We start from the raw sequence: 12,617 nt of genomic DNA, 5'->3' as shown, positions 1-12,617 counted from the left end.
TGACATCAGCCCAACTAGCAAAAGAGGGTTATGTAGAGAATACAATTCAGGGAACTGTAGTATAAAAACAAGCACCTATACACCACTGAGCCCAAACAGTACAATGCTGGCAAATAGAAACATTGCTTCAAGGTGCCGAGATCACTGTACAGTACCTCTTGGCCTATCTACCGCTAGGGAAGACCATGGCTGTTGCCAAATAACAGGCTTCACTGGACCATTGAGCCAGGTTTTTTTTCCAGCACTAAACTTTTGCATCGACTTTTCAGGACAGTGCGCAGAGGGAGAAGTGCTCTTGTTGCTTATTAAGCACAAATAAATTCCATGCAGCAAAATGCTTATATTTTTTGTTACTGAGGCAGAAGGAAGCAAACCCCCATACAACTCAAAATGCCATTAATTACTGGTATTCCACAACTGCCTTGTTGGCAGCAAGATGAAGTCTTAATCTCATTTCCTTATTACGTATTTTTCCATTGCTCCCTACAGAGTGTCAGTAACATTCTAGGAAAATCACAAGAGCAGCTGTGTAACTCTCATAAGAACTTGAGTAAAATCAGCTGTATCCGGGAATGGGGTGACAGGCAGGAGGGTTCAGTGGATGACTACAAGACTTCAGTGTCTGAGGAGAATGTTGTGCATCATTCATTCCCACCAGTGGTAAGATTCAATTTTTTTATTACCTGTTCTGTGGGCGTGGCTTGGTGGACATGGCATGGCTTGGTGGGTGTGGCAGGGGAAGGATACTGTAAAATCTCCATTCCCTCCCAATCAGCTGGGACTCGGGAGGCAAGAATAGATGAGGGCAGGGCCAGTCAGAGGTGGTATTTACCCATTCTCTGAACTACTCAAAATTTCCGCTACTGATTCTCCAGAACTGGTCAGAACCTGCTAAATATCACCCCTGATTCCCATCTGTTGAACTAGGCCCAGGGGAACTCATGCTCCATTTTCAGCCACTGAAGCTCATTGGATAACCTTAAGACCCATCATTCTCTTTCAGCTTAACCTTTCTCACAAGGTGATGGATGTAGCAAAAAAATGGAGAAAGGAGTGTTAGGTACATATGCAGCATATGCAGGACAAGGAGAAAACACCAGATATAAATTACAAATAAGTAAAATAAAACAAAGACACAAAAAACCATTTGTCTTTTAACGTCTCTCTCAGATTTATTTAAAGATATATTAGAACATTAAATAATTTGAAAGTATGGAGAAAAGAGGATGGAGAGCATTTGGATTGATAGGATAAACGGCTCTTTCTGGCTTCTGAGTCTGCTCTCAACTTCTTCAGGGCATGTAGTTTTTTTCTTCTTGACATTTATTTTAATATTCAGTATTCTCCCTGTTGAGAAATGTTAAGAAAAGCAAAGTAAAAAGCTTTGTAACCATGTCTGGCTGTGACTATTTGATTTTAATTTCATGTCTGTTTATGCTCCCTTTGCTATTTTGCACATTAAGGTTTGTTCTAATGTGAGATAGACCATAATGTGACTGTTCAGTCTTTGTGTATTCTAAGCATGCTTTTTCCTAAGGGGAAAGTTATTAATAAACAATATAATTTTGCATGGGAAACTTAATATACTCAATACACTACACTGCCCATTCCATATCAAAATACTGTTTTGCCCATTTAATGATGTAAGATTGTCTTGTTACATCAGCATTTAGCAAAACTCTGCCTAGAATCGTGCCTAGTTTGAATAATGAAATGTCTGTATGAAAACAACTAAGCTCAGATAGCAACAAGGACCCCTCATTTCAACCCTGAGTTATAAATATTCTCCTTTATTGGTCCCTTTGTATTTTCCAACTGATGGACTCCTATAGATACTCCTCGACGTACGACCATCATTTAGTGCTGTTCAAAATTATGATGGCCCTGAAAACAGTGACTTAGGACCAATTATCAGATTTACAATCGTTGCAGAACGGCTGTGGTTACGTGACTATGATTCATGCACTTGGCAAGTGGGATGTATTTATAACAGTTGCGACAATCTAGGTTCACATGATCACCATTTGTGAGTTTCTCCGCCAGATTCTCACAAACAAAGTGTACCGGGAAAGCTGGATTCACTTAACTAATGCAGGATTCATTTAATGGCTTTGGCCAAAAAGTTTGTGCAAGTAGTCCTTGACTTAGGACAATTGGGACTGGAACGTCTGTCACTAAACAATGCAGTCATGATGTTAATAGCAGCACAGATATTCCTTATGTTACCTATAGGGAATATCTGCAGTTTTACGAGAGGGAAGGATAAGAATGTCAATAATGGAAGGGACTTTATTGTACCTTTGCCAATATGGGGTGGACCATCTCCTTTTATGTGGAGACTTTCTATAACAAAATATGTGGGAATTCCCTAATACAATCTTGGCTATTGTGAAATATAAAATGCTCACATCAGTCCATCTCTGGAACAGGGACGTGCAGTCAGGGGAGGCAGAGCCTCACCGCTCTTCATGAAATAATAGAAGGTCACTACTCCCTCTTTCTGACCTTCGGCTCATCACAGAAAACCATGCAGGCAGAAAACCATATTTTTATTTTTAATGTTGCCTTTTTATATTTGTGTTATTTTCTGCCTGCATGGTTTTCTGTGATGAGCCGAAGGTCAGAAAGAGGGAGTAGTGACCTTCCTCCCATATTTAGGCATACCAGGGGTTGTAACATAAATACATACCTATTTCCCTGGCTCAACTGATAAGGAAGTGAGCCCGTGGCTTAGTGGCTAAAACTCCTGCCTAAGATATATACAGCCCGGGTTCAAATCCCAGTAAGGGTATGGCTAGCTGATGAGAGCTAATTAGCTCAAAATAGATCTATACTAGTCTCCCTTTATTTATTTATCAGTACAAATATATATATATATATATATATATATATATATATATATATATATATATATATATATATACATACATACATACATACATACATACATACATACATACATACATACATACATACATACATACATATATATATATATATATATATATATATAATATACTATTATATACATCTGTCCGGCCGCGCCCGGGAGGCAGAAATGTTGTCGGCGCTGCCCGGACGGAGGTAGCCAGAATGGCGCCGAGGCAGTCCAGCGACCGAGGATCGAAAGAGCGAGCGAGGCAGCCTGATCCTCGGTCGCTCGCCCACCGGACTGCCTCGGCACGATTCTGGCTACCTCCGTCCGGGCGCGCCCGGGAGCTGCGGAGGGCGGAGGCAGAAATGTTGTCAGCGCTGCTGGATGACAAAGGCACGAAAGCGCAGCCGCCTGAATGGGAAAGCAATGAAAGGGGCTGCGCTTTCACCCCGCTCAAGCCTTGCCGCCTGCATGGGAAGCCGCCTGAATGGGAAGTGGGAATGGGAAGTGCAGCCGCCTGAATGGGAAAGCAATGAAAGGGGCAACGAGGGCGGGCGGGAAAGCAACGAAAGGGGCAGCGAGGGCGGGCAGTGGCTGCAGGCGGCAAGGCTTGAGCGGGGTGAAAGCGCAGCCCCTTTCGTTGCTTTCCCATTCACCCCGCTCAAGCCTTGCCCGAGGGAGCTGGGGATTGGGCTTTGGGTTGGTGGGAGACCTTGAAGGAATGGGGGGGGGAAGGGACTGGCACCGGTGGAGGAAGCAATGCTACGCGGATCAGTGTACTCCACGGTCCCCTTAATGTTCACTCAGGAAGGCGGAGAATGGGACCATGTGTGCTGGAGGCTGAGGCTGCCTCAGCGTCCTGCACACGTGGTCCCATTCTCCGCCTTCCTGATGACGTCACCAGCCTCACCAGCCATAACCATCACCGCACGTCACTGCTCTGGAAACATCCAATATCACAATAGATACTTTTTTTCACTGATTTATCTCTTTCTCAACCCTGTCCACTTGATGTTATTGTGATAATGACCAGAAAAAATAAAATGTTTCCTATTCTAATAAAATATCTTCTTCATTTCTTATTCATTCACACTATGAATGATAACCAAACTTAAAAAGGAAACCTTGGATCACAAGTGTAATATTTCCTTTCAGAAGCAATTTTCATTCAATACAGGTAATGAAACTAAAAAGATATGGGGCAGACAGTGGACAAATATGCTGCCCCAGTTTTCCCAATGTGCTATATCCTTGGCAAAGACAAGCGTTTGGACACACATACACAAAACAAACACACATACACCAAAAATAAAAATAAGCTGCATGCAGGCAAGTACATTGTCCCCAGAGCATGATTCAACCAGACAACAACAACAACAACAGAAATGCAATGATATAGATTGTATAGGCTAACAAATACATTCTTTTTTGGCACATCTATATCAGAATCTGGTGGGATTCCAAAGCACTTGTTTTCTGTTCCATAAATATGATCTATTCTCAGTTTTCCAGAGTTCAATACATTACATTCTTAATGGGTATGCACTGGGTTCCCTGTCAGATAAAATGACAAAGACTTAGTCACTTCCCATCTTGGCTAGTATTCTAGGCACTATTGGTATAATCATTTAGTTAGCACTTCCTATGCAACACCCCTGCTGCCCTTAGCTCTGATTTCATTTTCTGCAGGTGCAGGTGTATTTCTATGACAAATAGTCATAGAAATACACCTGCACCTGCAGAAAATGAAATCAGAGCTAAGGGCAGCAGGGGTGTTGCAGATGGAGTAGCCCTATTTTGCTCCTATTGTCTCTATAATAAATATAATATAATATAATATAATATAATATAATATAATATAATATAATATAATATAATATTATATTATATTATATTATAATATAATAATATAAAATAATATAAAATATAATATAATATAATATAAGACAACACAACACAACACAACATAACATAACATAGTCCTCTTTTTTGATGAGAGCAACTTTTGCATCTCATTTGGAAACCAAGGACCCAGAGTATGGCGGAAGAATGGAGAGGCCAATCAAGTACAGTAATCCCACTGTCATTGAACCAGTTTTTGGTGCTTTTGGCAAAAGTTGCTCTCATCAGAAAAGAGGACTTTGGATCACTGTGCTTCATTAAGACCAGGGTCAACGCAGCCGTCTACCAGAAGATTTTGGAGCACTTCATGCTTCCCTCCACAGACGAGCTTTATGGGGATGCTGACTTCATTTTCCAGCTGCCCACACTGCCAAAAGCACTAAAACCTGGTTCAATGACTGTGGGATTACTGTGCTTGATTGGCCAGCAAACCCGTCTGACCTGAACCCCAAGAGAAAGATGAGAGACATGAGATTGAACAATGCAAAAGAGCTGAAGGCCGCTATTGAAGCATCCTGGTCTTCCGTAACACCTCAGCAGTGCCACAGGCTGATAGCTTCCATGCCATGCCGCATTGAGGCAGTAATTGCTACAAAAGGGGCCCAAACCAAGTACTGAGTACATATGTGTGCCTATACTTTTCAGAGGTCTGATATTGTTCTATGTACAATCCTTGTTTTATTGATTGCATGTAATATTCTAATTTTCTGAGATGGTGGATTTGGGGTTTTCATGAGCTGTATGCCATAATCACCACAATTATAACAAATCACGGCTTGAACTATCTTCCTTTGCATGTAATGAGTCTTATCTCATATATTAGTTTCACATTTTAAGTTGCTTTGCTGAAATAAATGAACTTTTGCACGATATTCTAATTTTTCGAGTTACACACACACACACACACACACACACACACACACAAAACAAACCTGGCTGCTTTATGGAGTCCGGTTAAAGGCTGTATCTTGCAAGGAAGTCAGAAAAAAGACCCAGCTGCTTTAAAGAGATACTACATTCCTACCCAAAGATACTACCCAGAAGTATCCTTTCTACATCTTTTTTGAAGCATGCAAAGCTATAATACATAGTAATCAACCCTTGTTACCTTTTTGTGGATCAAAATGTTTTTGCCAGTGAGTTTTGCACACTAATAAATTATCTGCTTATTTTGGTTGTCTTTTTTTTTTTTGCCAAATGAGCTAGGTTTAGTTATTGATCGATGGCTGACAGCTACCTTTGCAAATGTATGTACCACACCATAATCACAAAGATATTACACTAATCAATTATGCCTGTGGCAGACAAAATCTTTTGACATTAGATTTTTAACACTAACAGCAGGCAAAAACGGCTTCCAGTTGTTTGAAGTTTGTGGGATAATTGAGAAGTTTCAATGCAGTTTCCGAAAATCTGACTATACTCCCACTTAAAAAGTTTTGCTTATAGCTTTTTGTGGGCTGTGACCATGCAATTATGACTTATTCAAATAGCTGTGGTTAAACAAAGCTTTGCTTTGTGCAATGTATAAACAAGGCAAAAGATTCCCTCCTATGATAATTATAATTAAGGCATCTATGATGATATTCAATACATAGTTTAAAAAAATCAGGTATTTGGCTTACTTTGAGAATATCTCATCAAAACATTGTAATCAGTACACATATAAACAAACATATTTTTTCACAGGGTGCATTACTTCATAGGATTACAATAATACATCTCACAGCCATAACAATGGCTCATTTTTAATTACATAATCAGATGTTTCAACCAAGTCCTAAACTGCTGTTGATAGGTCATGTGGATTGAAAACTTTTTGAGAAGAGATCTTATCACTTTAAATTTCTGTTAAAAATATTCTTCTACCCATAACATTACTTCCTATTTTTCTTATACATGCTAAGCAACAATGGCCCACTCAGTATTGTAGAGTTTAGGTCAAATTGTGTGGTTCAATGAATTCCTAAGTGAACAGAAGCTGACAATCTCTACATGGTAAAAAATTAAACACAGTATATATTCCCACAAATTTGAACGCATACTTACTATTTATGGCATTTATTAATAAAAAATTAATATATTAATAATTAACATGGCAGGTGCATACGTTTGCAGAGCCTTTAATTGGTAATTTGTGCCAACTCTACCTTCAATTATTTTCTATATCCAGCTAAGAGCCTTTTTTTTGCTTGTATTTCATTTTTGTCTCTACTTTTCTTTGCAGAATTCTTGCAGTATAGTTCAGAAATATTCCTAGTCCTCCTTGAATGAACTACATTGAGATTTGCTGACAAAGTTTTAATATTATTTAGGTCTGGGCACTGTGAAGACCATGTCTATGACAACACATGTCTGATACAGACCTTGTTTCTCATAGCCACCAGATTCTCTAAATCAACCAAATGAACATGCCTTGATGAGTAATCTCTGTGCCCAGATAAGGCAGATAAATGTTGTCCTTACTCTTTTAATGTGGGGCAAGTTAAAGACAGGGACTTTTGAATCCACCTAGCTAATGTGCTCTTCTCATCTCATAGTATCACCAACTAGCAGGAGAAACAGCCATCAACCACCATCTTTAATATGTTATAGTTTATTAATTGATTAATCTTGTAGCCATATCAACAAAAATAAAAGTATTGGATCTAATTCCAGGATAAAACGTGTAAACAAAAATACAGTAATAAAATGCGTATGTGGTAAATACAAAGAATTAGCATTCAGATAGATACATCATCTTTATATGAGGCCCCACCTCTATTTTATATAACAGGTTCTTAGCAAAACTGTCTTAACTAAATAGTTATGGTCACAATGTACACATTAGAGGCCAGAAAGAGAAAATAGGACAATCTGCAATTCAGATCTCAGTGGGCTATTCTTTCAAGTATGTATGTTGAATATTTATGACAGTTAAACAAAACATGAGCAATATATTTGATAGCTGCACAGACTCTATACGTCCACTCATGATATAGCAGGAAGTACCCATATTTGGCCATGGAATCCAACAACTCAAAACTTGCTTTAGAACAGGGGTGTTGTCACACAATGGCATCATGTGACATATCACAACTTTTCTACCTTTCACTAAACCAGACGTGGGCGTGGCCAGTGCGTGACATGGGCCGCGAGTTTGACACCCCTGCTTTAGAATATGACCTGCTTAAGAACTTCATCAAACCCATTGGCAGATATTTTTCAAATTGGAAAATAGTTTTGTTCTTAGCCAGCCAATTTGAAGATCTATTTTTGCCAAGAACTCCATGACAATTTGGGCACTGATATATTTAGGAATCTGTTTAAAAATGTCCCTTGCCTGGGAGGCAGTTGAGAGTAAATACAGGTTGAAAACCCATTCTGTGAACTGACTTTGGCAAGTCAGCTTAGTAAGGAATTGGGCTGAGCCGTACTTACCTGTTCTACTAAGCATACATTAGGTAGATCCTCTGCTAGTATGTGGAAACTTTAATTATTGATTGGCCATGCATGGAATGGATATCTGTTTCTGCTCTGACCATAAGGGCTCATGTTTTCTTATCAGTTCTTGAAATGCTTCTTGAAAAATGGGTCTGAATTTGTTCAGGTGAGGTAGCTTTGTGCAAGGACTCTCAATTCTGCACATTGGGACTATTTTCAGTAATTTCAGTATAGGTTGTCCTTAGTGTGTACTGAGCCAGTCTTAGGGGACTATGGATAGCTGCTGGAAGAAGGCTGAAAGTATATTTAAAGGTGTGCAGAAGTATTCTATGATTGTATCCAGCTACTCAGACTATTTCTAAGCATGGGCCTATTGGTCTTTTGGAAGTCCACGGTTCTCATATCCAAAAATATCCCAATAGCAGCAATCAACTTCTAGGACTTATCAAGATAGTCCCCTCGTGCTTCATCCCTTGCCCCCTCTTAGGCCACAGAAATATGTCGGTTACGATATTTTTGAATACCAATCAGTCTATTCATATGGGTTTGTTTAATTCCTGACTGACAGATTGACAGGATGTAGGATGTAGGATGTAGGAGGATGAACAATAAAGTGGGAGTGCCATGATCTTGTATGGTACAATGAAATAGTATCTTACTTCATCCTATTAACTGGGATATTTTGGAATAAAGCTTTGTCACACTTCCAGAAGATCAGTAGATCTATGATCAGAATTAGGACAAATCACAGTTATAAGAACAATGGAGCAATTCTGAGAAACATCAGGTGCATTCCATTCCACCTCATTTTATGCCTTTTGGTTGGTGTGTGACTTGTTACAAGAGCATGCTTGTCAATTTCAGACCAGCTCCTAAATCAGTAGAAACTGCATGAAAAAGCAATGGTAACAAGTGATCACAGATGGAAGGACCTAGTAGTATCCTATAGTATGTACAAAAATATATTAAAGTAGGAAAAAATGGGCCTCCAGCTCAAATAATGAATACAATAGAAAGTACAGACAAAACAAATTCCTTGTCAACAGAACATCTGTAATGCCCTTTCTGGAGCCAAAACCAGCAACACACCGTTGAAATAACCCACATTTATTTCCTGGTTTAAATCTTCCCTGCACTCCATTTCTTAAACATAGGTTTATCCCCCCCCCTTTAAAAGCAATACTAAGCCTACATTTCAAACGAGATCAAATGCTTTTCTAGAAAGCTAAGCCTCATGCGATCAGATGTCTCTGAGGAATCACATGCACAATTTCTTCTTGCCAGCATGGTGCTGAAAGTCAATCTTGGCATCTTTATGATTTGTGGGGAGGACTTCAGCTTCCAGGAAAGTGGCTGGAAAATTCTGAGAGTTGGAAATCTACACCTGCCAAAGTCGCCAAGGTTCAAAAACAATGGACTAGATTAAGAAGGCAAACATGCACCTCTCTCCCTCCCTCCCTGAAAAAACCTGAATTAATCCACTTGCCCCTATTTGTGATGACCTTACCTTCCTATGACGGGTCCTTGGCGTTCTCTGAGCTTGCTTGTTTCCTTGCAGACGTTTCCTTACCCTAACTAGGTTAACTGTATACCAAACTCGATTGCAGAAAATACGACTTCGGCAAGAGAGTGCTCAACGATGCGGTTTCTTCCCCAAACCCCCACAACTTTAACCTCTGTCTACTGTCGACCTCACCCCATTCCTAAGAGGTCTGAAACGGGCATGCATGAGCACACCAACGTGCCTACCGTCCCTGTCCTAACAACCCCATTTATTCGTATCCATTTCATGTACTCATAATCTTGCATATACCCTATACCACAGGTCTTCAAACTTGTCAACTTTAAGGCTTGTGGACTTCAACTCCCAAATTCTCCATTCTGGGAGAATTTGGGAGAATTCTGGGAATTAAAGTCCACAAGTTTTAAAGTCGACAAGTCTGGGGACCCCTGTTCTATACACACCTGTCAAAACAAATAAATAAAATAAAATAAGCATCACCGGTGCTAGTTGGGTAACGTAATATCTGCAAGTCTCAGGGAGCACCAACCCCCCCCCCCCTCATTTCAACCCTGGGCTACAAACGGGTTACCTTCCTATTTTTTTCCCTTCTGTGAACCCCCGAGAACTTCGGGGCGCCGCTCTACCCCAGAGGCCGCTGCCTCCTCTCTATGGTTGTTCTGCGCCTCCAACAAACTCGTCTATCCGGCTGGTGAGATTTACCCAAGGTGCACCGCGGCGGAAATAGGCGACGACAATAACAAACAGCGGCAGTGAGGGCTGCGCTTGAAGCTCGCGGGGGCCCGATACACAGCCCGAAACCTTCGAAGTCCTTTCGCCGCTTCCCTCGGGCATCCCCCCGCCACCTCATCCCACCGACTTCTTCGGCCGGCAGCTCGGTCTCTTGGCGTCGCTACCGTTCCTCGGTACTTCTTCCCGCCACTTGTCTTCTCCGTGAGCCGGACACCCCCCGTCCCCCGAAGCTCCGTGTGGGGTGGTGAAGCCGCAGAAGAGGGGAGGAGCTCCCGCAGCCACCGGTCCCCGGCGCGGGACGGTGCCCGGGACCGCCCAGCTGTTGCTCTTGGGATGGCGCCCCGGGGGTGAGTCGCGGGGGGGGGGGGATGTCCCAAGGCTCAGCCCTCCGGCATTGCCCGTCGCTGTTCCCGAGGCGACCGTCCTCTTCCGCAACACCCACCCCACCCCCGGACCGGCTCGTTGTCTTGGCAAGCTGGTCCCGAACACGTCCCCGATTCACCTACCCGGGACTCCCTCTTCCCCGAAGTTAACTCCGTGGGGGATGACTCAGCCGTCTCGTCCTTTTGTAGTTCCGCCTCCCCCCCCCCCTTGTTGTGTGTAAGGAGTGGTTCATTTTAGGGGTGGTGTTTGTTTATTTTTGTTTTTTATTCCCTTCTCTGTTTTCCACTAAGCGCTACCATTTAAAGTAGCCCAGGTAGGTAGGTAGGAGAAATGGCTCGTTTCACCCTTTCATTGTTTCTCACTTTTAATCTGGCCGACTGGATAGCTTTTAGAATAGAACAGAACAGAAATCTTTAGTGGCCAAGTGTGATTGGACATACAAGGAATTTGTCTTTGGTGCCTATGCTCTCAGTGTACATAAAAAGACAAGATACATCCCTCAAGAATCATGAGGTACAACACTTAATGATAGTCATAGGGTACAAATAAGAAATCAGGAAATAATCAATATCAATATAATGGTAAAGATACAAGCAACAAGGTTACACTTATGCAGTCATGAGTGGGAGGAGATGGGTGATAGGAACGATGGGACGACTAATAGTAATAGTAACGCAGCCTTAGTGGATAGTTTGACAGTGGTGAGGGAATTATTCGTTTAGCAGAGTGATTCTGGAAAAAACTGTTCTTAAGTCTAGTTCTGATTTTCTTTTCCGTTAAAGCCCGTGTATAATTATCAGTTTGTAGGGTGTGTTGTTGATTTTTTTTTTTTTTGCATGGCTGGTATTACCTAGAGTTGACTCCTTTTTTTAGGTTGTTGTTGTAGTGGTGGTAGTGGCTGAAGTCTTGTTGTTGACTGTTTCTCCCATAGTTAAAAGATCAGACAACATAGAAAATTGGTACCAGCCCCCATACTGAGATACCATGTTATCTTGTGGCTTCATCAGGATTATTAGTTCAGGTGGATGGTGAATTGTTTTGAGTTTGGAGGCAACAATGGTAAAATTACATGGGTGTATTTATTTTTTTAGCTGTGGTATATATGGAATCTATAAACACAGCTCATAATACATATTTTAGAAAAAATTCCAATGTGAGATACATTCCCTATAACTTTGTTTATAAAGACAAAGGGCTGCTTTGTGTATAACACTGGTTTGTAAAATTTAGCTGGGTTTGCCAGAATTGGTCGTTTTCACTATTCGGAACTAGACACCTACAGTGTTGTTTGAATTAGTTTGTGAATTCATTGTTACAGCTGACAAGCTTTTGCATTCTCTTTACATATTAAATCCTTATAAATGTGCTTAATCTATATTACAAAGTAACAGTTATTATAAAATTAATAGCTACTGTATAATATTTCCATAAAATGTTTTGTTTTACTTTGGTATTGTGTAAGTGTATGCATTCTGTTTTTCAGAGAATATTAACTGCATATTTTAATTTTAAAAAGAAATTCTAATTAAAATAATTAAATATATCAATAAGAATCTATACGAGTTGTCATATACCAATAATATTTCTTTAAGCACAATTGGAGTTGCCGCAATTCTTATATGGTACAAAGTTTAATATATATTTTCTGTAAATTTAAATGCACATGTAATGGAATCTGTACAGTTCAGATTCCAAACAAGAAAATAGTGTACATGGAAAGGGCAGAAGTTTGGACAATTAAAAAGAGGCTAGATATTTCAGCAACAGAATGATCTAGTA

At 40.6% G+C, this 12,617-nt stretch overlaps 1 protein-coding gene and 1 long non-coding RNA gene across 3 annotated transcripts in view; one reads left to right on the top strand and one right to left on the bottom strand.

Annotated features, from left to right (window-relative positions):
* Positions 1 to 1,153: 1,153 nt before the first annotated feature.
* LOC309390698 overlaps positions 1,154 to 12,617 on the bottom strand; it is a 279,896-nt gene continuing 268,432 nt past the window's right edge. Inside the window, exons 2-3 of the long non-coding RNA XR_014175166.1 lie at positions 9,708 to 9,848; positions 1,154 to 1,347 (exon numbers count right to left, since the gene is read on the bottom strand). This is a non-coding gene — a long non-coding RNA (uncharacterized lncRNA). The remainder of the gene's footprint in view (positions 1,348 to 9,707; positions 9,849 to 12,617) is intronic.
* The window catches only part of RB1CC1 (RB1 inducible coiled-coil 1), a 55,922-nt gene continuing 53,733 nt past the window's right edge, over positions 10,429 to 12,617 (top strand). For both annotated transcript variants that reach the window (XM_081950315.1, XM_081950316.1), the window contains exon 1: positions 10,429 to 10,801. The gene's annotated coding sequence lies outside the window, so the exon portion shown is untranslated. The remainder of the gene's footprint in view (positions 10,802 to 12,617) is intronic.

This window comes from Natrix helvetica, assembly GCF_964273705.1.
Source record: "Natrix helvetica genome assembly, chromosome: 4".
NCBI lineage: Eukaryota > Metazoa > Chordata > Lepidosauria > Squamata > Natricidae > Natrix > Natrix helvetica.
This window is presented reverse-complemented; position numbering and strand designations above follow the sequence as displayed.